At 31.5% G+C, this 27,279-nt stretch overlaps 1 protein-coding gene and 3 non-coding genes across 4 annotated transcripts in view; 3 read left to right on the forward strand and 1 right to left on the reverse strand.

Moving 5' to 3' along the window:
• Positions 1–2,031: 2,031 nt before the first annotated feature.
• On the reverse strand, positions 2,032–2,196 carry LOC111675019. The gene has a single exon (XR_002762486.1). It is a non-coding gene; the product is annotated as a U1 spliceosomal RNA (small nuclear RNA).
• Positions 2,197–2,746: 550 nt separating this feature from the next.
• On the forward strand, positions 2,747–2,911 carry LOC111675018. The gene has a single exon (XR_002762485.2). It is a non-coding gene; the product is annotated as a U1 spliceosomal RNA (small nuclear RNA).
• An 844-nt stretch (positions 2,912–3,755) lies between these two features.
• Positions 3,756–3,920, forward strand: LOC111675022. The gene has a single exon (XR_002762489.2). It is a non-coding gene; the product is annotated as a U1 spliceosomal RNA (small nuclear RNA).
• Positions 3,921–6,660: 2,740 nt separating this feature from the next.
• Positions 6,661–27,279, forward strand: part of LOC111674996 (peroxisomal acyl-coenzyme A oxidase 3) — a 29,746-nt gene continuing 9,127 nt past the window's right edge. The window contains exon 1 of the mRNA XM_046956463.1: positions 6,661–6,961. The gene's annotated coding sequence lies outside the window, so the exon portion shown is untranslated. The remainder of the gene's footprint in view (positions 6,962–27,279) is intronic.

Below are 27,279 nucleotides of genomic sequence, written 5' to 3' on the forward strand. Positions count from 1 at the left end.
GGTATACTTTAAGGTGGGTATTGGACCAATATTTTTGTATGTTACAAACATCAGCACAAACGTATAATACCCTCCCCACTATAGTGGTGTAGGGTATAAAAAGAGAATAAAAGTCGTTTGATTTATATTTTTCGTGTTTACACGATTGGTATTAAATAATGAAAAAGTAAGATGAAAACAGCTGTTTCACTTTTTATACCCTTCATTCCGTTTGTAATTTCTATAATATAATTTTCCGATCCTATAAAGTATATATATTCTGGATCCTTATAGATAGCGGAGTCGATTAAGCCATGTCCGTCGGTCTGTATGTTTGTTGAAATCAATTTTTATAGGACCCCATATAACGGCGAGATCGGAATCTTCAATAATTCTGTTAGACATGCTTTCGGGAAGATCGCTATTTAAAATCAGCAAAATCGGTCCATAAATAACGGAGACAACCTCTGAAAATTTCATCAAAAACTGAGATTTTTTATTCATGCACAAACAGAAATTGCAAAAAACGAAATACACAGAAATATGAAATTAAGTATGTAGTGTCAGAATCAGGTGAGAATCCATAAAAGGGAACTTTTTGGTACTTTTTGTTTTTCGAAAGGTACTTTTTGAATATTTTATAATACTAAACCTATGTATGTAGATTCGGAATTAGATGAGTTTTCTATTATAATGAATATATTTTGAATTTTTTATAATATTGACCCTAGATATATGAAATTAAGTATGTGGTGTCTGAATGAGGTGGGAACCCATAAAAGGGAACTATTTGGTACTTTTTCGTTTTTCAAAAGGTACTTTTTGAATAGTTACAGCAAAATTTTCTCCGGATCGGCTTACTATTGGTTATAGCTCCCATACAAGGTCCTTACACGAAAAAATATGAAAGTAGCTGGTGGAGGGTATATCACTCTAACTTGTTTAATATTCCACTTTTTTTAGATAATTTATGGAAAAATATTAAATTTATGCAAAGTTTTTTCTGATTATTTTTTAACTAGTTTGCATCGGGGATGTTATAGTCGGGCAAGGCCGACTATATAATACCCTGCACCTGTATACGAATAAAATGTGGTTTACTTTTCATAATAAGGCATTTAAGTTGAATTGCCTAAGATATACATAAGACATTTCATTGTCGAATTAAATTGTGGTCATTTAAGTTAAATTTTTGTCGAGATACGAGTATATTAAACATAATTATTAACTTAAAAGCCCTATTTGGCGGATTTATGGGGGTTAAGTGAAATAATGGAATGTTAATAATGTTAACTATTTTCAATAGGCTTCGTCTACGGTACCATAAAAGATCATGCGCCAAATCTCATTGAATTATCTCCAAAATTGCGACCAATAGTTTGATTACAAGCCATATTCGGAGGCTCAGTTGTATTGTGAACTGTAGTTTTATTACAAGGGTTATATGGACGGACAGATGGACATATCTAAATCGACTCAGAAAATGTTTCTGGGTGGGTATAGGACCAATATTTTTGTGCGTTACAAACATCAGCAGAAATCCAATATAGCCTCTCCACTAAAGTGGTTGTAGTATAATGTGAATAATATAAAAACTGACTTATTGGTGGTTCGAACACACAGTATATATCATTAACAAACAGACTGATCAGATGCCACAAGCACCTATCGTGATAAGATGACCAAGTTTAGAATAAGGTATAACAACTCCCTAATGTCTTGACCAACTCCACCGACACTTAAACCATTTCTTCTTCCTTTCGTCTTCTCCACTAATACAACACAGGATCATCCTGTGTTCGAACACACAGTATATATCAATTGGTGCTCAGGTTCGATCCAATATCAAATCTATCCAAGGAAAAATATAGGAACTAAAACAACCAGTTTCTTTAAAACCGATTGAAAAACACCACCATGACGGTTGTTCAACTTGGAAATATGCCCTGGCGGGAGCTTTCGTACGGATGTAAACACTTCAACTTAACTTATTAACGAAGCAACGAAAAGTTGCATATGTATATAATATTTAATTGAAATTTATTTCACAATATCGGGACGGCGCGAACGCCATTCCCGGCTAACAAAAATTACACGCACGAGTTATTCACATTAGGAATAATCGCGGAGGTCAACTCGATCGTAAGTGCAATGATTAAGCCTCACTCCGGGGGAACCGCCTTCATGATCACGGTAACCCCTACGCCAGGTAAGTATGCTTTACGCTGCTCAAACTGCATCACTTATTTTCAAATAAATTTTAACTGTATAAGAATTATAAAGTATAAAACTAAACATCCTTTGGTAGAAAAAAGTATTATTAGAATATTAAGTTGATAGATACAAAAAAATAAGGGTGGGTACTGACAAACTAGCATTGTTGAAATGTGTGCGTTAATCTTAAGACAATTTTTCTGTATAAATATAATATAAATTGCTATTGAAAACAATTTCACTTGTGTATTTCAAAATATTGATGAAAAACAATACAAATTGCCATCCTTTTCACAGTATCCTTGTAGCATAGTTTCGACATACCTGAACTCGAACATTGTTTAGCATTTAACATTTTATACATATTTCCAATTTTAAAGAATTTTTAATAATAACCCTTATTTTTCTTCTAACCAGCAACTTGTTTCGAATTGTTATTCCTTTCTATCTAATAATTTAAGAAAAAAATATAATATTCCTTATTATCCTTTATAGTTCTCATTTAGTTTAAAATATTTTAAACATAACTGTTCATGATTGAGCAACGAAAAGCATACTTACCTGGCGTAGGGGTTACCGTGATCATAAAGGCGGTTCCCCCGGAGTGAGGCTTGATCATTGCACTTACGATCGAGTTGACCTCCGCGATTATTCCTAATGTGAATAACTCGTGCGTGTAATTTTTGTTAGCCGGGAATGGCGTTCGCGCCGTCCCGATACTGTGATATACATTTCAATAAGAATGAAGATATTCTTAAACAAGTCAAATATAATAAAAAATCTGAAAATTATTCCCGATTCCATGATAATCATGCAGCAAGATCACACAATCATTATCATTTTAAGTACATAACTCTTTATTAATGTAGAAGAGGACATGGGAAAAATGGATATGAATGTTAAACTCTATGCTATATTCTATCACTGATTGGAGGTATAAATTGTAGTTGAGCGTTACTGTCCGTAACATCAAAGTTTGCATTTTTTAGACGAAATAGCTATCCATCGTTCTATGATCAGGTTGACACATGAATTAATTTAAAAATAATATTGATCCTGTCCCAAATGAAATGAATCCTTCGACATGGCTCACATAAGACTTCTCTAAAGTCTTGATTCGAGACTGACTCTATGAGCTAGCAAAAATCAGGTGATCTAATGTGGCTATTTAAAGATCAAGTGGCCATCACATAATAGATACATATCATTGAATAACTTACCGTGAGCAAACGAACGAACTCTTCATCAACCATATAACGACTTCTGTAGAAATTGCCAAGACAAACATAAGACATAGACAAGTTATTCAAGAAATATGTACATATATGTATGTCTGTATGTTGGCATTACCATTGCACACACATATTCATCTACACTCTATGAAATTGTGTACAACAACACTAAATACTCCACCCTTATTTTTATTTGTAGCAATTACATATTAGAATAGTTATTTCATTTTACCTACAAAACTAAGAAAATGTGTATATTTTTTCCTTATTATCCTTTACAATTCTCATTTAGTTTGTAATATTTTTAATATAACTGATGAATGTTGAGCAACCCCTACCTGGCGTAGGGGTTACCGTGATCATGAAGGCGGTTCCCCCGGAGTGAGGCTTAATCATTGCACTTACGATCGAGTTGACCTCCGCGATTATTCCTAATGTGAATAACTCGTGCGTGTAATTTTTGTTAGCCGGGAATGGCGTTCGCGCCGTCCCGATATTGTTTAATACATTTCATTAAAATTCCTCTTTTTGGTTTAATTCTAATAACTAGTCCTGAATTGTGATTTAAGGTAAGACGAAATAATGCACTGGATTTTACTTATATTGAAACATTTCTATATAGCAGCTGAGTGATCCGTGGACATGCAACTTTATAAGTTATCATGAATATTCATTTCCCTAGTTGTTATTTTCCAGATTTGGACTTAACGAGTAGCCCAGTTAATGCCGATATATAAGATGGCTATTCGCGTTATTCCACAAGATGGAGTAAGTATTATATTCACTTTAATGAACTCAAACATTATACTCCAGGAACTCAAGCCTAATGGATTTTAAAATTGATCTATAAGAGTTTCTGCTACAGCATATCTTAAAGAATAGGAACCTTTCATTGTATATGTGTTATTAGGAATGGATAGGATTAAACGAAATTGAACTCAACCTGAAAATCCAAATATTTGAAGAGTTTAAAAATGGCTGTAGCAGTAATGGCTTTACTGATCTACACTAGAGACCTATTCAGAAGCGAAATTTTTATTAACGATGTCAAATCAATGAGATTTGTATTAAACTAGCTTAGGTGTTACCCATATCAAAGCTACGCAAAGGTCTATTAGGTTTCTTCATTAATGAAGATAGTAGAAATTAAGTGGATCAATGAGGTTACTTGGGAAACGGCGATGATCATGCGGTCTTCAAACAACCTACCCAGATCTGTCCAGAACTTTCCAGGAGCTCATCTTTTGGTCTTCAAATTGGAAGAATTAAACTTTAATCTAACGAATTCAGTAGAAGAGAAAGAAAGTACGAATATTCACTTTCTTTGTCTTGGTTTGTAGCTTCTTATTGCACGACAATTCCAAGATGATAGAAATTAATTTATTTGCGCGACTATATCTTAAAATACAAACCAAAATATTGTCTAAATTATAATTTTAAGCTGACCGTCTTCAAATCAGGGAAAGTGAACAAATGGAGGAACTTTGATGAACAGAAGTGTGTCCCAGTAAAACGATAAACTGCTTACCTAATGTAACCTAATTTTATTGCAAAATTTATTTAAATTCATTAACAAATCTTGTGTTTCTCTAGCAGATAAAGCTTTCATATATTATAAATCTCATGAGGCTGATTTTGGCTGAAACTGTGCATAAAGATAAACATGATATCAGTCTTTTAAGTTTAATTATCATTCGATGATTCAGAAACTTAGACCCTATAGCGAAATTCCCTAAAACATTTCAACCAATGTTCCTTGGGGATGCTAAATCGCTTCCACGGTTTTTGGGTGGCAGATAAAGCCCTCCACTGAATTATTATTTCCACTACACACTCTGCAATTGGATTATAATATATATGCGCCCACAGGGATTAAAATATTTACCGACAGCCAGAAGGCAATTAGGGCGACAACAGGTAATAAAAGTTTATTATAATTTATAATATTCTCCCAGAGGTAAGGATTACATCATATGGGTACCAGGCCACTGTGGAGAAGTCAGCAACGAAATTGTGAATGTAATAGTTTAAAGGTAATGGAGATCGAGGCAGTTAACCTGGCAAGAGCAAAACCATTCCTCGAAACAATATCAAAATTATATGGATGAAAGAATAGGGCCTGTTGGAACAATGAAACGGTGGATAGACCCACAAAGATCCCATGAGGTGACCCTGATGAGAGCAAGACTAGAAATATCCTAAAATTGACCAAGTTTGATGAGTGAACACACAGGATTACGAGCATTTCTAGACAAAATTGGATTTGTGGATTCAGACGAATGTAGAGCTTGTGGAGAGGACAGTGAAACTCTGGAGCAATTCCTTTGCATTAAGTATTTTGGAAGTGATGTTATTCGGGAAATAACATTCTTCACTAAAACGGATTGGAAAATTTATAGAAATTACTACCAGGGAACTGAGTTTCTGAACAGTTATTTTTCATGAAGAGTTGTTACAGATAATGACCTAAATACATTCTCCTATCAAGCTTACCTACTCTACAATGTTTTATTAAAATTTCCCTTTAGAAAAAGCATTTAAAAAGCTTTTTTAATTTGAATATAACGGCCAAGGCGAAAACTAAAAGATACACTATATAAAGATAAATTCGCTGTATCTTTCGTTTAATTTTGCACATGTGTTGTCGTCACAGATGTTTTTTTTTTTATTTTATTGCTCATAGATTGTGGATGCAGCACAACAAGAAACTACCGGCATTTGCTTACCTCATGTAAACCATTCGAATACTTTCAATGTTTTGTTTCATTAACCAAACGTTCCATGAGATACTTTGCGAGAGAAGGGTAGTGTATCTGTGTGAAAGAGAACAAGTGTATCTGTGTGTTTCACTTTACAAAGTTTACGTACTACAAGTACTTTATGATTACAGTGTATTTTATTTATTTGGAAATTCTAAGTAAAAATTTTGGATATGAAAAAAATACAATGCGGGTACAGTGTGTGTGGGTGTGTGTGTGAGTGAGCAAAATTTATCTAGTGCCTGCCGGTTACTTTTGAAAAACATTGAAAATATATGGTGTAGTAGTGTGGTGGTGAATGTTTTCGTGTTTATTGTGAATTGTGTGCGAAAGGTTTGTTGGCATTGAAACACATTTTGTCCGAAATAATTCACTCCTCTTGCTGTTCTAACTGAAAAGGCGTTTCACTTTATGACTTTTTGTTTGTTGTTGTACCATTATTGTATTTAGATGTTTAGCTTGTTTCAAACTGAAGTCATTTCAGTAGTAACAGATACATCACAGATGTTAGAGGCATATTTTCTATCGCGGCGCTAGCAAAAACAAACATATGTACAGAAAATTAAATCGAAACAAAAAGAAATTTTAACTAACGCTCGAATAAAAATTAGTGTTTTTTTCTCTAAATAAATATTTTAAATTAAGAAGAAAACAACAACAAATCATAATAATAAATAGTGTCCGTGTTTAACATTTAAAAGAAGTGAAAAATTTTGGTTTAAAAAGAAAATCTATAAAAGAAGAAAAAACGCCCAGTTCTGTTAATTAACTAAAAAAGGTGCTTAAATTTTAATAAATTAATGTTAAATTTAATTAAATATAAATATTCTATAGAAATTAATTAAAAACCTTTCATCATTTAATCCATAAGATACATATTATATTCACAGATACACGTTGTTCTTTGCAATTGTTTTTCGTTGTTTTTTTTTCAATTTTTGCCAGTGACGTATGCAAAAAGTAATTTGTAAAATACATACTACATACACACATACATACAAACATAAGTACTATGTACGTATGTATATATTTATAAATTATCCATGGTTGGCGTGGTTTTGTAGTTTGTTTGTTTAAGATTGTTTTTTATAAATTTATTTAGTGTTTTAAGTGAATTTTTTATTGTTGGATAAATTTTTGGACAAAAAACAATGAATACGGATATTAAATAAATAATTTTATACAACAACTATTAAATTCGACAGTAAGAACAAAAACAATTTTTGTGTATTAAACAAGCTAGTTAAGTATTCACAGAATAACATACAAAGATACAAACATACATACATACATACATACATTTTAGTATGTTTGTACCTACAAATATGTTTTGTATATAAAAATATATATTAATGTTTATATATACATAAGTAAGTCCAAAGTTCAGTGCTGTCAAGGAATTCATTTATTATTTGGAAGATATTTTTGTGTGTTTTCTTTTTCTCAAAATATTTTCTAAACAGATTGATTGGTAAATTTATTTATAAATATTTATAATTAGAAATAACTGTAGCCACGGAAAATCATATTAAAACAAGCCAAAAGGTAAAATCGGGTCAAACCGACTATTAGAAAATCTACACAGTTATGAATACATATTTATAAAATAAAATTTGATTTATTCTTTGTGAATTTTGGCTTAATTTTCATAATACATATGTATTTAATTCTCGAAAAAGTATACTTCTAAGCGAAAAGGGAAAACATTGTACTCTTTTTATTAGTACTTTCCACTTAGGTAAACTTTATTCCACTTTTGGTACTTTTTCTTCCTTCAAATGATACTATGATGAACTGAAAACACATGATTATTAAACATACACGGTCCTCATTGAATAAGATTCTTTAAGAGACAACTTTTTAGTACTTTTTACCACATAAATTGTACTTTTTTAATTTTCTAAAATATTCAACCTAGGAACATTAATTTTAACATACATGGTCTTGACTGAATAATATTCTGTAAGTGGGAACTATTTGGTACTTTTCTATTCTTTAAATGGATTCTTTATAAAGGTAAACCGGAACACACGGTCCTTATTAAATGAGAATTTATTGAGAGAGATCTTTGTACTTTTTCGTTTTTCCAATGGTACTTTTTGATATTTTTACGATATTGAACAGGGTAGCGAAGCACCCAGGGTATGCTAGTTAAAGATATACTGGTTCTTTCAGAAAGGCTATATATGTATATGGGAGCTAGGGTCATATATATGCTGCTAAGACCTGGACGAGGTGATATTGACGAGTCGAAATCAGCAAAGACCTGGTTCACACTGGTAAACATTTGTTGAGAATCGTTTGATTTTGTGTGTGAGAGAAAGAGATGGTTGATATTTCTTTCTCTTTCTCTCTCACACAAAAATCAAAAGTTCCCCAAAAGAAGTTTCCTAGTGTGAACCAGGTTAAACTATACTCTGTGTGCTAGGTTAAATAAAGCTACAATTACAATCATTATACCCTACACACCTTTAGTGGGAAGGGTACATTGGGTTTGTGCTGATGTTTGTAACGCACAATAATATTGACCCTATACCCACCATTAAGTATAACAATCGGCTCAGAAACATTTTCTGAGTCGATTTAGCTATGTCCGTTCATGTAAACCTTGTAATCAAACTACAGGTCGCAATTTTGAAGAAATTTGGTACCTTATCTTCTTTTATCCCAGGGACGAAGCCTATCGAAAATTATTAAGATCGGTTCATTATTTCACCTAGCCCCCCACACAAATAGGGCTTGTAAATCTCAAAATCAAACTATATATCGCAATTTTGGAAATAATTCAATGAAATTTAGTACATGATCTTCTATTGTCCCAAGAACGAAGCCTATTGAAGTTGTATTTCACCTAGCCCCCATACAACTGAACCCGCCAAATAGGACTTTTAAGTTCATAATTATGTTTAATATACTCGTATCTCGACAAAAAGCTGCAAAACCAAGTTCTATACTAGCCTTGATGACATTCAAGAACTTTATAATTATAGGGCCTCATTTGACCCTAGCCCCTATAAAAAGACCCCTTCAAAATTTAACTTAAATAAATACAATTTTATTCAACAATGATATGATTTAAGTATATCTGAGGAAAGATACAATTCAACTTAAATGCTTTATTATAAAAACTAAATCATAGTTTTATTCGTATACAGGTAGAGGGTATTATATGGTCGCCCAACTATAACTTCTTATTTGTTTAAAATAGGCTACTTCCTTAGGTAATGAATTTGATTACAAAGTGGATAAAAACAACTTTGAAAACTATTATGTTTCTTTTAGGCAGGTGCAAGAACAATGGCACAAAATCTTCCCAACTTTTTTCATACTTTAGGACACTATTCATAGGGGTTATGACCAATTTTTGAGAGATCCTAATGAAGTGAGGTAGATTTTTTTCTTTAAACAATGTTTTAAATTTCGTCATTACACTTGTATTTCGAATCCCCATTTTCACCACCTTCAGTTGTGCTTTAACTAGTGGTATTCTTCTAGATAACTTCAGAGTCAACTCTGTTCATACCAGATTTACCACAGTGTGTTCTCTGAGTCAGAGCAAAACCTTCGTCTTATTTGGTATATTCGTACTTCGTTGTACCGTTTACCTCTCTAGGTACAGCCACGCAGTAAAGGGAAGTGAAGTTTTTGCATCTCACATGTTAAGCAACGGGGAAGCTCAAGTACTTGAGTAAAATGTATGTTTACTGGACCGGAAATTACATATACGCAAATTGCCAGCTGCGTATAAGATACACAAAAGCTCATCCATTGGTTGAAAAATACCACCGGGATATAATTCTAACACGGCAGGTGTTCACGTATCGGCATTCAGTACCAGCAAGTAACTATAACGTTGTTGGAATCGGACTATGCTTGCGCTTAATCACACTATCAAATGAAACAAACTTCGACCAATACATCCTGGGAAACTAGTCTATGTAGATTTTGTAGCCAACAGGAAAAACATCTCAATAATAATATCGATGTTTTACTAGCCCTGAAGAATACGTTGCGTTGAGCAAAGATAAAACGAAGTGCTTCCAAAAGAGTAATATTTATCATCACTTAAAATGTAGCACTTAGTAAATTTATTTAACTTCTGTGGAAGTGATGTTTATTGACTTCCAAAGAAGCGAAGGTATATTTTTTGTACTGATTTTTTAAATTAAACTCATTTTATTTTGGAGTCGATTGATAAATGCTTGTAATTTATTTATTTTAATATTGTTAAAGTCAAATTAGTTGTATTCAATAATACTACAATTTCACTTTCTAATAACTTCCAAAAAATGAACATAAAAATTACTTCCTGAGAATGACTTCAGATGTAGTGAATTGGGAATTAAATAAAAAAAATCAAAGCTCCAATGGCAATCCTGTTTTAAAATCATCACTTCTTCAGGTCTTTTTTAGTACTTCCATGGAGTAAATTCTACTTCTTTTTTGCTTCTTTGGACGTTATTTTTTGTTTGGGAAGGACTAAGGGTGTCAATGAAGTTTTGAGAAAACAGATATTTAGCATTTCAGATCAGTTTCTCTTCATACTCTTTGGGTTTTCAAGTTTAGAATCTTGATGGATTGTACACGTAGATCTCAAAGAGCGATGGAAGAACCATGCTCTTCGGTGCAAATTGCGGTGTTGTGAGGTGCTGCATCAATAAAATGTGTGTTTTCTACAGGACTGTATTATCTGTTCCGTTTAGATTGATTCCAATACCTAGCCTACGAAAATAACTAGAGTATGATATTGTCAATGTGTTCAATCCTCACCAAAGATGTTAAAAACATACGAGAAATGTCATGCATTTCTGAAATTACAATAAAAAACTTAATAGCAAAATCTCAAAATGATAACATTCTTGGTCAACTCTGACTTTTGAAAAAGAATCATGTGTTTATTTTATGTGTTTTTGCCGTGTTTTTTTAGTTTATTTATTTTTTCTGCACAATTTTGTGTATCTATCTGGCTAAAACGAATAATAACAATAGCAACAACATTGTATATTTTTTTTGGATAAATGCACAGGCACACAAATATCATCACACATAATATACCTAAATACATAAGAACAAAATAAAAATATCTTGTATATAATAAACACCGATAACAAAACTTGTTGCAATTTTGTTTGTCTTCACTTTATTCAACGTGTGTCTGTCCTCACTGTTTGTTGATTTGTTTAGTTGGGTATGTGCGTGTTTTTGTGGCATATAACGGTGTGTAAGGGTAGTTGCCTCATGAGGTTTGTATGGCATCATCAACATGAGAAACTAAAATTGTTGGTAAACATCATCAAAATCTTTACTTAAATTTCAAACTGAAACTTTATACCTACATACTTAGTAGTAATGTAATGGCGATGATGTAATGAAAACACTCTAAAAATAACTGTTAACAAAAGTGAGTAACAGGAAAATTACTGGCCAAAATGAACTGAACTTTCAAACATACGCAAACAAACTGACACAATAACAGTTTATTAGAAAATATATTACATGTTGTAATTTTTACTTAGTTTCTTAGAAAATAATTTCTTTGCTTTCTCTATCCCATCCCTGATGTTATATTTTCCAAGGTCAAGCAATAGCAATAGCTTGTTTAGATCCTATCCGACCATCTGTGTGTTTAAGGTACAATAGAAGAAGAAGAGTTTTAAAAGGACAGGGCTGTCACATCTTACAGCATTGTTAGAAAAATTTTCAGAAAATGTGTAACAAATATTTTGTTTTAAAATTTTGTCAGAAATAGATATTCTGACAATGTTGGATGTTAATCTTGTTTTAGTTTACCTTAGTTCTAAAAAAAGTATTAATGCAGTTCTAGATCGCTTCCAGTTAAGTTCCAGTTAAATTCTAGTACAGTTCTAGTTCATTTCTAAATCAATTCTAGTTCAGTTCAAGTTCACCTCTAGTTTACTTCTATTTTACATCTAGTTCAGTTCTAGTTCAGTTTTAGTTTAGTTTTAGTTCAGTTCTAGTTCAGTGCAAGTTCAGTTCTAGTTCAGATCTAGTTCAGATCTGGTTCAGTTCCATTTCAGTTCTAGTTCAGTTCTGGTTCAGTTCTATTTTAGTTATAGTTCAGTTCTAGTTCAGTGCTAGTTCAGTTCTAGTTCAGATCTAGTTCAGATCTGGTTCAGTTCCATTTCAGTTCTAGGTCAGTTCTGGTTCAGTTCTATTTTAGTTATAGTTCAGTTCTAGTTCAGTTTTAGTTCAGTTCTAGTTCAGTTCTAGTTCAGTTCTAGTTCAGTTCTAGTTCAGTTCTAGTTCAGTTCTAGTTCAGTTCTAGTTCAGTTCTAGTTCAGTTCTAGTTCAGTTCTAGTTCAGTTCTAGTTCAGTTCTAGTTCAGTTCTAGTTTAGTTCTAGTTCAGTTCTAGTTCAGTTCTAGTTCAGTTCTAGTTCAGTTCTAGTTCAGTTCTAGTTCAGTTCTAGTTCAGTTCTAGTTCAGTTCTAGTTCAGTTCTAGTTCAGTTCTAGCTCAGTTCTAGCTCAGTTTTAGTTCAGTTCTAGTTTAGTTAAGTTCTAATTCAGTTCTATTTCAGTTCTAGTTTAGTTCTAGTTCAGTTCTAGTTCAAGTTCAAGTTCAGTTTTAGTTCTAGTTCAGTTATAGTTTCTAATTCTAATTCAGTTAGTAAATTTACCAAAATAAAAATAATTTCTTACTTTTTCCTTAATCTTCCAAATTGGCCCACTTTTTCAAAGTTCACATTTGAAATATTGTTATTTTCTTAATGTTCTAATTATTTAAAACACGCAACTATTATAAAATAAATACTAAGTAGTGGTTATATTATCTAAACCAAGTTAGTAGATAGACCTTATATGTGTTCTATAATGATGACTATAAACATTTTGAAATAAGGTGGGACTAATAGCTTAAAATAGTAATGTAAAAAACACCTTATATAATAGGTTCATAGTAAAAAAAACTAATTTTAAACATTGAATTTAAACGGTGAAAACACGAACAGATTCCCCTTATGAATGCCTAGAAAGCAGATTGTAGACAATTTAATTATTGTGCCATTTTGTATCTTAAAATAAAATTCAATTTTCATTAATATGTTTATTTAGGTTAATAGTGAAGGGAATGTTTGTTATCAGTGTAGAATATATATTAATTGGTGAATTGAAAAATGTCGATTGTCTACAAAGTGATACGTCCAAATGCGTTGATAATGCCAATTAGTTCAGTTCTAGTTCAGTTCTAGTTCAGTTTTATTTCAGTTCTAGTTCACTTCTAGTTCAGTTTTAGTTCAGTGCTAGTTCAGTACTAGTACAGTTTTACTTCAGTTCTAGTTCAGTTTCAGATCTGTTCTAATTTAGTTGTTGTTAAGTTCTACTTCAGTTTTGGTCAATTGTAGTTTAGTTCTAGTTTAATTTTAGTTCACTTTATTTTAGTAATAGTTCAGTTAGAGTTTTAGTACTGCTCTAGTTTAGTTCTAGTTCAGTTCTCTTTAAGTTGTACTTAGATCAGCTTTAATCTAGTTCTGAGAGTAATACAAATATTTTATAGAGTTTCAGAATAATTTTTCGCCTGACTATTTAGGAATTTTATAGAAAAATTAAAGCGTTAAAATTTTTAACAATTGAATTGATTTGATGTGTGTCATAAAAATTAATAATAATAATAATAATAAATAAATATTTTTGTTGACATAACAAATTCGGTAGAATTCAATTTTATGTTTAAATATAAAGACATTGGATTTTAATTGAACACAAATTGATATTAGTAAATTAAAGCTGAGTGAAAAATAAGTGTGGGAATATTAAAGAAGAATTGAGAAAATACAATATAGAATTGAGTAGTACAATATAGAAATGAGTAATGATCGATTGTTATTTATTTATCAGAATTAATGCTATAAAATGTAATGTAGTTCAAAATGAGAAATTAAAAAAAAAATATATATTAAATTTTTTTAAACGTGTAATGTCGAAAATAAATTTTTTTTTATTATTTTTTTAAAGAAAGTTTATATTTGTATAACTTTATTTCATTAGTTTTTAACTATCATTTTGAAATCATTAAACAACTGTAGTTTTTATGACACATTAACTTAAAAATAAACAACTGTGATTTCCCTTAAGTATTTTGTTTGTATAATAATTACTAGATAAACTTAATTATAATAATAGTAAAAAAACATATTTTTATATTTCTATATTTTATTGCACTTTATAATTATCACAACATTTTATTTCAAAATGAAACATTACTTTATTTCTTTACCAGTCAAATATAACGTGCAAACACCTCATCATGGTGTACTTAACAAGGTACTTGCACTTGAGAGCAAACGCACGATTGTTAATAGTCTAAAAATTGTAAACAATAATCAGCTGGGCTGTTGATATCAGTACACCATGCACCTAATTAATCTGAAAATAATTTGTTGATTATAAATGAGGCTTAATCCAAAATGAACTTCTTTATAACCTATACATTAGTCTGGTAATAGTAGAGGTTCGTCTATGATCTGAACTAAAGTCTCATCTAGAGCCTGGCCTTCAGTCCTATAGTCTAGATTATTGTTTCGTTTATAATTCGAACTGAAGTCTCGTTAATTCTTATTTTAAGTTGGAATTGGAAATTTCCATTTCCCACCCATGGTTCCACGCTTGGTATGTTTTGTCTATTGTCTGAACAGTGTTAAGCCTATAGACTCTTCTAAGTATAGTATGAAATATAGTTCGGAATATAGTCTGTTCTGCATTAAGAACTATAGGATGTTTATATCCTGAACCATAATCTTGTCTATAGGATGCAATATAGTTCTTTCTATAATTTGAACTCGTCTAAAGTGTAGGCTATAGTTCTTTCTATTATCTGGACTATAGTTTGAACTAAAATCCCTTCTATTATCTGTAGATCGAACTACAGTCTCATCTATTGCGTGAAATATTGCGACGTTTATAGTATGATTATAGACGTTTGTAGTCTGGCCTACAGTTTGGACTATAGTCTCGTGTTTTGATTGGGATATTGCATCGTTGATAATCTGATAGTCCGGATTGTAGTCATTTGTAGGCTGACTATAGATTTGTCTGAAGTCTAGTCTCACAAAATTTGTTTTAGTGTACAAAAAGGGGTTACTATTTGCCTTAATTAATGAACAAGGCGTACAGTCAATTGTGACAGTCACATTCCATTCTTTATTCTCTTAATTTTTGAAAAATTTCAATAATTTTATTCACTAACCACATAACAATCGTTAAAAGTACAACACATTCATTCAATTGTTATGTAAGTTTGCGCGCTCATATGGAGGAAAATGAAGTATGCGTCATTTGTGTCCAACCGGCTGACTGAGCGCAATTTGAAGAACTTACTTAGGTATATAGAAAATTTTCTTGTTCTTCTTTATTATTAAAATAATGGCCTCAATATAAAATTTTCTTGCTTATAATTGTACTTTCAACCACATTTGTGGCTGGAAGTACAAAATTGGATATAGGTACACTTGGAGAAATTTACATGGTAATCGGATTTGTTTGACAAATTTTTTACCGAAAAATATACAATACATATCAAAAAAGATAAATAATTTTAAACTGTATTGGTATTCAAACCCGGTTTTTATGGATAACCTTGAATATTTAGAAATATAATTAATTTAGCTTTCGAAAATATAGCTTAAAATTTTCCAAGTGTATAATAAATATGTTTATGATGTTTGGTTGGTTGGACTTCTGTGGCAATTTTTATATAATTTTTATTTTATTAATATTCCTCACCCAACAACGGATGAAGTCATTAAAAAGAATACAAAAAAAGAAAGATAAAAACAAATTTGTTTCTATAGTTTTCTATTCTACTATTAGAATATTTAGATAGAAATCAACACAATTTTTTGTTTATTTTTTTCTGTGTTGTTCTTTTGTTGTTATTGCATGATCAATAACAACACTTTACTTAAAAATAAAATTATTCACACAAATACTTACTTAGGAACATACACACATACTCTCTCATAAACAGTTAATAATTTTATGCATGTCAAATTCACTCAAGTGTTTCTTTCGTTCGTCTAGTAAATAATTTTTTCGTTTTCCATTCTCTGTCTGCTGATGTTGTGTTGTTGTGCCTGTTGAGTTGGTGTTCTGTGTCTGTGGCGTGGCATGGGTAAAATAAATTATAGAAAGCCGGTTTTTTTTGCTCAACCTTGACCGTCATCTGCATGCAACATCTGTTTTAGTTGTGTGTTTAGGGTTTCTAATAAATTTATCTTTTTTTGTTTTTCGAAAAAGTTTTTGGAATCACAGTAAGTGATCTAACGAAAAAACGATCTAGATTCTAGAAAAATTTATACTGTCTGTTGTATATAGCCAGTAATGAGTTCAACACCTCAAACATTAAGACCTGGTTCACACTAAGAAACTTTTTTGGGAAACTTGATTTTTGTGTGCGAGAGAAAGATAAAGAAATATTAACCATCTCTTTCTCTCACACACAAAATCAAAAGTTTCTCAACAAAAGTTTCCCAGTGTGAACCAGGTCTAACTGTATATTCGCTAAATCAGAGTCTAGACCCTGAGAGCAGATATACAAGCCGAAACGGTTAAAAAGGGCGGAGGCTGGCCGCTGGTAATATTTTTCAAGCCGCGCCGCCGCCTTCTTTCGGCTCAAAAGCTAAGCCGGCTTAAACGTAGCCGCTGATAAAGATTGGAATTCACCCATTTGAACGGAGTTGCCACTATTTTAAATTATTATTGCAAATTGAAAAGTGTTGCCACATAATATTGTGCTAATATTAAAATTGTGAAAACTACTATAAATGTTCATTTTTCTGTAGAAAAAATTTATATAGAGACATGTTTCTATATAACAGACTATTATACAGAGATTTTTCAATATAATAAACGCTTATAAGGTCAATTTCTGAAGAAAAGGTTAAATTGAGCCGACAATTTAGCCGCCGCCCATATTTTCTATAATAAGCCGCCGCCGACCTAAAATGGTTACGCCGCCGCCGCCGATCATTTTGCATTGGCTTATATCTCTGGCAGAGAGGCTGATACATGATCGCTTTGTTTATTTGATCAACCTACAGTCAGAACATTTTTAAAGGGATTAGACGGTTTTTATACTACTTACACCAAACAAAATACTAACATGGGAAGATTGAACTCCAGAAATTTCTAAGATTAGCATGGATTTTCCCTTATTTTTATCACTTTTTACAATGTGAAAATTATGATCCCAGAAAGAATTAAGAAAATATTCTTAAGTTTTCGACCATTAGAATTTATGTCGACAGTGTTTAAAAGTATGACATGTATTCCCTGTCTCGACACAAACGATTATATGTTAAATGATGTGAATTTTCGGACATGAAGCATTCGGAGAAATAAAATTGTCAACGAATGCGAAATTGACTGATCGTCCTTAGACGGATTTACTTTACAAATATATGTATGTATATACACCCCTGGCAGAGGTATAAAACATGACCAAAGAATGGCCGTTAGAAGTCAAGGACCTAAGGTATTTACTATAACCGCTTGAAGAATATTCCGCCTGACTTTTATAGAAATTGTTTCCTTCACTGTTGGCCCTCGATAGGAACAAGATTTTCCACATAAGAGATAAATCATTTAAAGAGTAACGCTTATCATCGAGGAAACATAAAAATAGTGTCAGATTGTTTGTGATTTTTGGACAGAAGTGATTTACGTGAACCCCTGCCTTTTTGAAGGTGGTATTTTTCTAACTCATTGGTTGCTCCTCCGCTACAAGCTGTTCAAGTACTAGAGTTATCTAATCTTCTTATCAATGCTGCCCTGTCACTCCGATTACAATCATCCAAATGGAATGGCCTCTGTTGGTTCGACAATAGCACCTAGAGACGTTATCGGTAGACCAAAATTGGGATCTATCAAATTAGTCAATGAAAAGTTCTTATGCACAGATAACACACTTTAGACATACGGATGGGCGAGGCCCGCATACCTCAATATCCATTTACTTGACCCAATGTCACTCAATTGCGGGGCATCTATTGTCTTTTTCTCTAACAAGCACCGAACTTATTCCGAAAACTTAATATTCCACCATATAACAGTATTTAAATCAACATACCCTTCCCGCGAGATTTGCTTTAAACCATGGCCACCACTTGCATTAACCAAACTCCCCAATAACCAGGACAACACAAAGTCCGAAACACTGCCGTGTGGTCTATTGGTTCCTATGATACCAGATTATATGGTTTTTGTTCGACCACATGTCAAATCATTTCAAGAAAATATCGAAAATACACTTGACACCACCAATTTATAGTTCCGGCAGACTAGAGATACTGGTGGGAAATCTTTTCCCCCGAATTGCAATCGCACAAAGATGGTGAAGTTCATCAAGGTAACATGCCACGGGAATGCGATTTTAACAGTTAATCTTCTCTTTGAAGAGTGTATGTATAGGAAGATGACGTGGACTAACTGGTATATATATAGGCTGCGATAGGAAAGTAATTTACATTGGTATCCCTTTCAATATATACAAAATTTTATCTGACATTCAGAGTTTTTATGGGAAATACACATACTTTAGGATATTCGACTCGCATTCTATGCGTCTGTCAAAAACGTGGTATTAATGTATTTGTATTCTGTACGTTATAAGCCCAAAGAGGCGCACGTACATGTCAGCTGATTTTGACAATTTATTTTTTAAATGTTTTTTTTACAATTTTTATTAAATTAAATCGAGTTAAATAATGAAAAAATGAAAACTCCATAACAAACTTGAGCAATTTTTTAATGAACCACTAATAAATTTCCTTAAATGATAAATTCGTTAATTAAACTAAACAATTTCCATTCAAAGTGAGAAATGCTAATGTTTTCTAGTTCATATTTCAAAAAAATGTTAAACAACATCAGATAAGTTTTGACAAGTAATAGTTTTAAAATAATAATAAAAAATAAATAAAATATGACTACATTTGGAAAAATTAAAATAAGGGGCGTTTTGTAGGGAAATAAACATTTAGCACAATTAGACATGCGATCGATTGTAAATCCATTAAATTGTTTTACATGTGTTTAAATTATACATAATATTAATAACATACATGCTTTCTATCATTATTACACTCTTGACTACTAAACTTTAAAAAGCAATTCAGCTAGTAATACGTAATAGAGTAGAATTACCCAAACGCAACGTACCCGTAAGAAAACGTATCAGCTGGTCGAGCTTGATTGAGGAAAATCAATGAAAATAGTTACCGAATTCAAAACGCTTCTACAGAACCAGTTCCAAAGTTAATAATTTCAAGCAAATGTTAGTCGCCTCAATTAAAAATAAAAATTTTCTAGAATTAGATGATAAACTAATATAATTTCTTTCTGTTTTTTTATCTCACACATAACAAAACTATTTTACGCAATAGTAATTATTCAGAGAGCGAATAAATTAATCTCACATAGTATTAAATATTATATACGAATGACTCAAATAGTTGAATTGGTCTGCAGCAATAATTAAGATGTTTGTGTTAAATAAACATTTATTATGCTAATCTACATGCTGTAGATAATTAGTTTTCTTTATTGTTATTAGTATTTTTACATAGTTTTTATCACTATATAACTAAGTCAATATAAAGACGTGGTTAAATATCGTTTATTTTTTGTATTAAGTTTAACTTTGGCTGTTTAACATTATTTTATATACATATCTACGTATTTTGTCAGAGTTTTTAAAGAATGCATTCTTTAAAAAAAAGCGTTAATAATTACTTGTAAAGACAATTGTCAATGGAATAGAGCTGTTCATATAAATCGCATAATTGTGTCTTGTTGAAAACCAATCTTTCTTCAGACCAAGACATTCCTTCGGGGATCAGTGCCACAAAGTTCTCAAGATATTCTGTCTTTGTCTTTTAATATGTCCAGTATGCATTGATAACGGGTACTATATTTGATTTCGGTCAATCCGCCTACAGATTGTAACGCAAAAATGTTGATCCTACACCTACCTTAAAGTATACCGATCGACTCAAAATAACTTTCTGAGTCCTGCTGGTTGTTCTTGCAAATCTTGTGCGCAACGGACAGGTCGCAATTCTCAAGATATTTTGATGAAATTTGGACCAACCCCCCATACAACCCTACCCCCAAAAAGATCTTCTGAGTTCACAATTATATTAAATATTGTAGTATCTTTACAAAAATCTCTGAAAAACTCAGTTCTATATAAGTCTTAATAATACTAGCGATTTTCGTAATTATCGTACTTTATTTGAACCTATCCCCCATATAAAGTCTCCTTGAAGGTGGATTATAAACACTAGTATGTCGATAAAATTCAGCATACATAATTCTCATGTAAACGTAAAGCCATATACCAAAATTTATAAGTATAGCCTAATTTTTACACCTGCCCCCATATAACTCCTCTTTTAGAAAATCACTTTTCTTAAACAAATTGTTAAAATATTTCGGAATTAAGGCAAAAAACTTAAATGCTTTATTATTAAAACTAAAACACATTTTATCATATTCACTGGTTTAGGGTCGGCTATGTCCGACTATACTTTCCTACTTATTTAGAATATTACCGTTTTAAAAATCAAAATTTAAAGTTTTTGTTTACTTATTTAATATTTTTCTTCTATTGCTGGTGAAAATTATTTAATTTTAGCTGATTCTTAACCTATACAGAACAAAATACAACCCTGATCAGCTGCCGTCGCATCAAATGTTGCAAATTGCTTTTGTGAGAGAGAAAGAATATCATTTATCTCTCTCGCGGTACGGAGTTTTTCGTACTGGAAACCTGTTTCGTTTTCGTTATTCTTCCCATTCGTACAACACTAATTAACACGTAGTTTCTGAAACAAAAGTTTCGTTGTAACGCAGACGCGTTACAAACTACTACTGTGTAAGTGTCGGTCCACACTAGGAAACTTTTTTGGGAAACTTCAAAAGCAAATTAAGAAAAAGTTCCTCAACAAAGAATTCCTAGTGTGGACCAAGTCTAACTTATCAAATGAAAATACTCTATGTCAACTGTTTTTGATAGAATCATATAACGCGTTACTGCTTAAAACGCGTGTTTTGTACTTTCACCTTTATATGTGATGTCTGCGTTATTGGTCAAGAATTACACCTATGTACTTAACTCTATACGTCATTGGTATCATCTGTCCAGGAATTTTGTATTTCTTGTGAAAGAACATTATATACGTAGATATGAATAAGAGACCAACATTTGGATCCAATTTTATTCCCCACAGACTATAAGATTTATTCGTGTTTTTATAAATATTTTGTGTATTAGAGTAGAATAGTTTAGATTATCATTACAATTAACGTTCCGTTTGTCAAGATAATTTTCGGTTTGAGACTCAAGTTCTATCAAACTTTATAGATGACCTGATTACTCTATTGTCAAATATAATTCCTTGGCACTGATAAAAATAATTTCATTCTTAGATCTATATGAAGATTATTATTTTTCAGAAATCCATTGTTTGTACAAAAATACACTTCTTCTTTCACAAAAACTTTAATATAGTTTTTGTCAGTGTTTCAGATCAACGCACTGTCACCGTAATTTTTATGCACAATGTACCCACATTTACTATATTTATTTTAATTTAAAAAAATATGTGTATTTATTTACATAAACCCACTGAATCAGCAGTTAAATAGTTTGCACTCTAGACATTTTCATTCTGTCTCAATTTCTCTTAGTGATAACGTTGTTGGTTCACTTATGACAAGTCTGTTTTTTTTGGAATATATAAACATTAAAGCAATATTATAGAGTTAAACGTTAAATAAACGAGGGTGGTTTAATAAGTTTTTATTATTATAATTAATACGGTCCATAATTGATTTAATAACACAGGACTGAAAGTATTGTTAATCTTTGTATTAAGTTTCGAGCTGTTTTAATACGAATCTGAAATTAACTTGTCACATCCGATGTCCTCGATAACTTAGCCTAAGTTTAAAGAAACCCCATTATTCCCCATAATCGAGATCATCAAACAGGCTGTGTCTAGCTATTATTTGAGACGTAAAATTCTCTTTAAAAAAGTTTGGTTTTAATCTAATAAATTTTAAAATTATTGTGTTTAAGATCGTGAAGATCGGTCTAAACTTTTTTACCTATTTCATTTTAAAACTAATGACGTTTTCCCATGTTGGTAAAGAACCACCTCAATCGTTTTCAACTGGGTACTTTTTATAATTATCTCTTTGTAAAAAGTTTTGTTTTGTTTCATTTTATTGATCTTAGGCTTAAGTACTTGAATTGAAGTACCTTTATCGAAAACCTTTTTCACAGAAAATATTACAAACTATATAGTTATAAGTAAAAATATTGACTAATATTAAGTACATAAATTATTACATAATATATTGCACTGTAGGTACATTTCACCATTAGCAATGTGGTCCAAGTTATGATAAAAGTCTAATATAGACGATAAGCTGTGTTATATATCAATTACGGATATAATTTCTCGGTGTTGAAAGTAGCTGCAGGTTGCGCTATAATCCATATATTTTATGACTGAAACAAGAGCATTCGGCGGAGGCATTATAATGGCGGCTAGTTAACATCTTGGAACTTTTTCATGCAACATTAGGTATATCAGAGATGAGGACATCGTAATTTTTAAAACAAATCCCGATTTTTGTTATATTTGATACGTTATAATAGAGTAATCACAACTTTATTCATGAAGTTTGTTTGTGTCATCAACTTATTGCTTCCTCTTCGAAATCCTGATCTAAAGTTTGATTTCAGTCCACTTTAAGGAATAATCTTTAACAAATTATTTTGTTGAAATTTAAAAATATTTAAATGCAATTCAATAATTTTTATACCCACCATCAAAAAAGATGGGGGGTATATTGATTTTGTCATTCCGTGTGTAACACATCGAAATATTGCTCTAAGACCCCATAAAGTATATATATTCTGGGACCTCGTAAGATTCTAAGACGATCTAGCCATGTCCGTCCGTCTGTCCGTCTGTCTGTTGTTGGCCCGATAGCGTCCACAAAATAAGAGATATTGAGATGAAATTTTCCCAAAATATATTTTATTGATCAGAAATGTTTGGTATTGAAAATGGGCAAAATCGGTCAACGATTTCACATAGCCCCCATACAACTGTACCCCCCGGAATATTGTATAAATAGCTTCAAATATTCACAAATTCGTTGTTTATGAAGCAAATACCACAAAATTTCGCATAGGTCAGTTTTTTCACGTCTGAAAAATATTTCTGCATTATGGCGGACATAGGACCATAATTGGCCCTACCCCCCATATAATATACCCTTTAGAAAATGACTAAATAGCTGATTACTGGCTTAAGAATGGGAATATAGCGATGAAATTCGACACACATAAGTTTTATGCAAGTCAATATCTCTCAACCAAATTTTATGTATATCGGTCCATAATTGACCATACCCCCCATATAACGTCTCCTTCAGAATATGACTTTAACGCTCATTACTCGCTTAAAAATACAAGTATAGCGATGAAATTTGACATAAGTAAGTTTCTTACTGGCCAAAATATTTCTATGAAATTTTATGTGTATCGGTCCATAATTGACCCTACCCCCCATATAAGGTCCCCTTCAAAAAATGACTTTAACGCTCATTACTGGCTTAAACAACCGAATATAGCGATGAAATTTGATGTAAGGAAATCTTAATGAAATTGTATGTGGATCGGTCCATAATTGACCCTACCCCTCATATAAAGATCCTCCATAAAATTACTATAACGCTCATTACTTGCTTAAAAATACGACAAAAGCGATGAAATTTAACAGAAGTAAGTTTTATACTAGCCAAAATCTCTTTACCAAATTCCCCAGAAATAAATTTTATACTAGGCAATATCTCTCTACTAAATTTTATGTGGATCGGTCCATAGTTGACCCTTCCCCCCATAAGAAGTCCCCCCGTAAAATTTTTTTAATGCTCATTACTGGCTTAAAAATCGGATTATATCAATGAAATTACACAGAAGTAAGATTTATACAAGTAAAAATTTACCAAATTTCATGTGGATCGGTTCACAAATGACCCTTCCCCTATATAAGGCCCCCTTCAGAATGTTAATTATGGGCGTAAAAATACGAATATAGCGAATAAATTTGACATAAGTATGCATCTTAGGAACCAAAACCTTTCCATCAAATTTTATGTGGATCGGTCTATAATTGACCCTACCCTCCATATGTGGATCGAGCCTTAATTGACCTACCCCCATATAATGTCCCCATCAAAAAAACGTGCAAAACAATAAAAAACGTGTAAAGCGATGAAATTCGATATAAACCTGACCTGTAGGAACTAAGATCGTTCTACAAAATTTTGCGGAGATCGGTCTATAATTGACGCTACCCCCATATAAGGCTCCTTCAGAAAATGACTTTAAAGCTCAGTACTGGCTTAAAAATACTAGTAGATTTATGAAATTTGACATAAACTAGTTTCGTGTAAGCTAATATCTCTATCTCTTTTATAGGAACCGAAATCTCTCTATCAATTTTTATGAGGATCAGTCCCTCATATAAATTCCGCCCCAGAAATGACGCGAACAATACGAATACCGCAATGCAACTCGTCATAAAACAATTTTGATTTAAAATCTCACTACCATATTTTATGACTTTAATGCTCCTTAATGGCTTCAAAATACAAGTAGATCGATGAAATTTTAAACAAATAAGGAACTAAAATTTTCCTACAGGCTTTTATGAGAATTGGTCCAAATATATATGTATAAATACCCCTACTCGCTATAAAAATTAGCACTATCAATAGTAAAACCCCCATTAATGGACCTCTTTCAAATTTTACCCTGATGTTCTCATTAATATCGATATAAAATAATAAAATATTCAAAATATCAAAATTCATTTATATAATAGTGATTTGATGGTGGGTATAAAAGATTCGGCATAGCCGAATCAGACATTTTGAGACATAAAGATATAAATTGTTCAGAAAATTTCTAAAGACTTTTATTTCAAGGTGGAAAGATTAGCGTTTGAAATGAAATGGATTTTACAAATAGAGTTAACTTGGCGCTATTATCAGGTCTCAAATGTGCAAAACATCTGTTTTTGTTTTTTTAAATTATGGGTCCGATATTTCGAAAACGTAATGTGTGGATATGTATACTCTGTTGTCAGACCTTATAACACTGGCAGATCTGGCAATGTGCTAAAAATTAAAATCTGCTTCCAACAGATTAATTTTCAATTTAGAAGGTTTTCAAAAAAATCCAACAATTTCATTGCAAGATAATTGTCAGACAATAAACTTATTTGCCAACTAAAATTGTCAGTTTACACTGTAGTCAGATTGTTGTATGGCAAAGGTTGATAGATCTTATAATAACGGCTTCGCTAAATTAAGCATTTTTTCATAAATATACTTTTATTTTAAGCCATAGATTATGTAACACTTTTGATATTGTCATATCATCCATTGATACTATGACTCAATTAAATGTGGCAGAACGTCCATGGACATTATGTCAGTGAACATTATGGCACGCCACCGCTCTTTAATTGTACTTCGTTTGCTAATAGAAAACATTTATCTGACAATGGTTCCATGCACGAAATTTGCATATCTGAGAAAGTGCTTGATGGTAAACATAAATCTTTGATACACACTTTTCAGATCTTACAGCGTTGGCAGAAAAATGTTCAGAAATGTTTAACAATCATGTAATCTTGTCACTTTTCTATGTGACAACAAATTTAAATTCTAACAAATATCTTTAATAGAATACGGTTTTGAAATTTACCCAAATCGCTTTTCTAACGATCTCGTTATTATACACTTAGCTTAATTACTGTGTCATACAGTCGGACATGACTAATTAGCAATATGCCACATTTTACAAATAGTTTATTTTTCCCATAATCAGACATAAGAATTCACATTAAACTTATTAATAATTTAAACATACTCAACGAGCTCTAAGCTAAAAATAAATCTAATAAATAATATTTTTTAACTAAAATAATACCGTTTAGTAATACAACTAAAAATATAAAATTAATTCATCATAATTTCATTTTTTCATTTATTTTGATTTTTATGTGTTGGTCTATTTAATAAATTTCATGCCGCGGAATATACAAAAGTAATAAATATCACATCTATAATTAATAATTTATAAGGTAAACAGTTACAAATTGTACAATAAATAGTATAAAGAGTATAAGTACCGAGCATATAATATAAATCTAAGATAAATTTTGAAATCAAATTACGTAGTGACAGTGTGGGAAATAATTATAGGAACTTTAAGTTACTGGTAGTTGATAGTGTCTCTTTGCATTAATCTATAAATCTCTCACGATTAGCATAAAACAATAACAAAGTAAGATGGAAACAGCTGTTTTACTCTATGTGTTTACATAAAAATACATCCCTGATTAAGTGCGACTTGCTTGTCTAGTTCGACTTGTCAAATTTTTCATCCGTATTTTCTCCCATTACATATTACGTTTAGACGATCCCATCCTTACTCTTCTACACAAAATTTTGACAGATCATATTACTTGTATGCACGTGTGAAAGCGGCTTTATAGATTACACTAGCTAAGGATTAGGGTTCTAAAAGTGAAGAATTGACTTTTTGTTGGAATACTCGAAGTCGACATTTTTGTCCTAATAAAGTCGAAAACTCGACTATCTTATAAGAAAAAGGTCAAAGAAGTGATTTTCAAAATAAAATTCGACTTTTTTCCTTCAACTATAGAACTTTACTAAAGCACGGTTGTCAGATCTTACAATGTTGGCTGAAAAGTGTTTAGAAAATGTCTGATAAACGTGTAAACATACATTGTTATCTTGTAAAACATCTAATAACCGTGTAAAGACATTACGTTACCATTGTCACATTATTTTCTGACAATTGCTGTTGCCAGAAGTGTAAATTTTATGCATCCGACAATGAAACCATTATCAGATAAAGGTTTTCTATTGGCAACACGTTAAAAATATGTATGTAGATATAAAAACTTTTGACATACAATAAGACCTGGTTCACACTAGGAAATTTTTTTTGGGAAACTTTTGATTTTT

Source organism: Lucilia cuprina, chromosome 2, assembly GCF_022045245.1.
Source record: "Lucilia cuprina isolate Lc7/37 chromosome 2, ASM2204524v1, whole genome shotgun sequence".
In the NCBI taxonomy this organism is placed as follows: domain Eukaryota; kingdom Metazoa; phylum Arthropoda; class Insecta; order Diptera; family Calliphoridae; genus Lucilia; species Lucilia cuprina.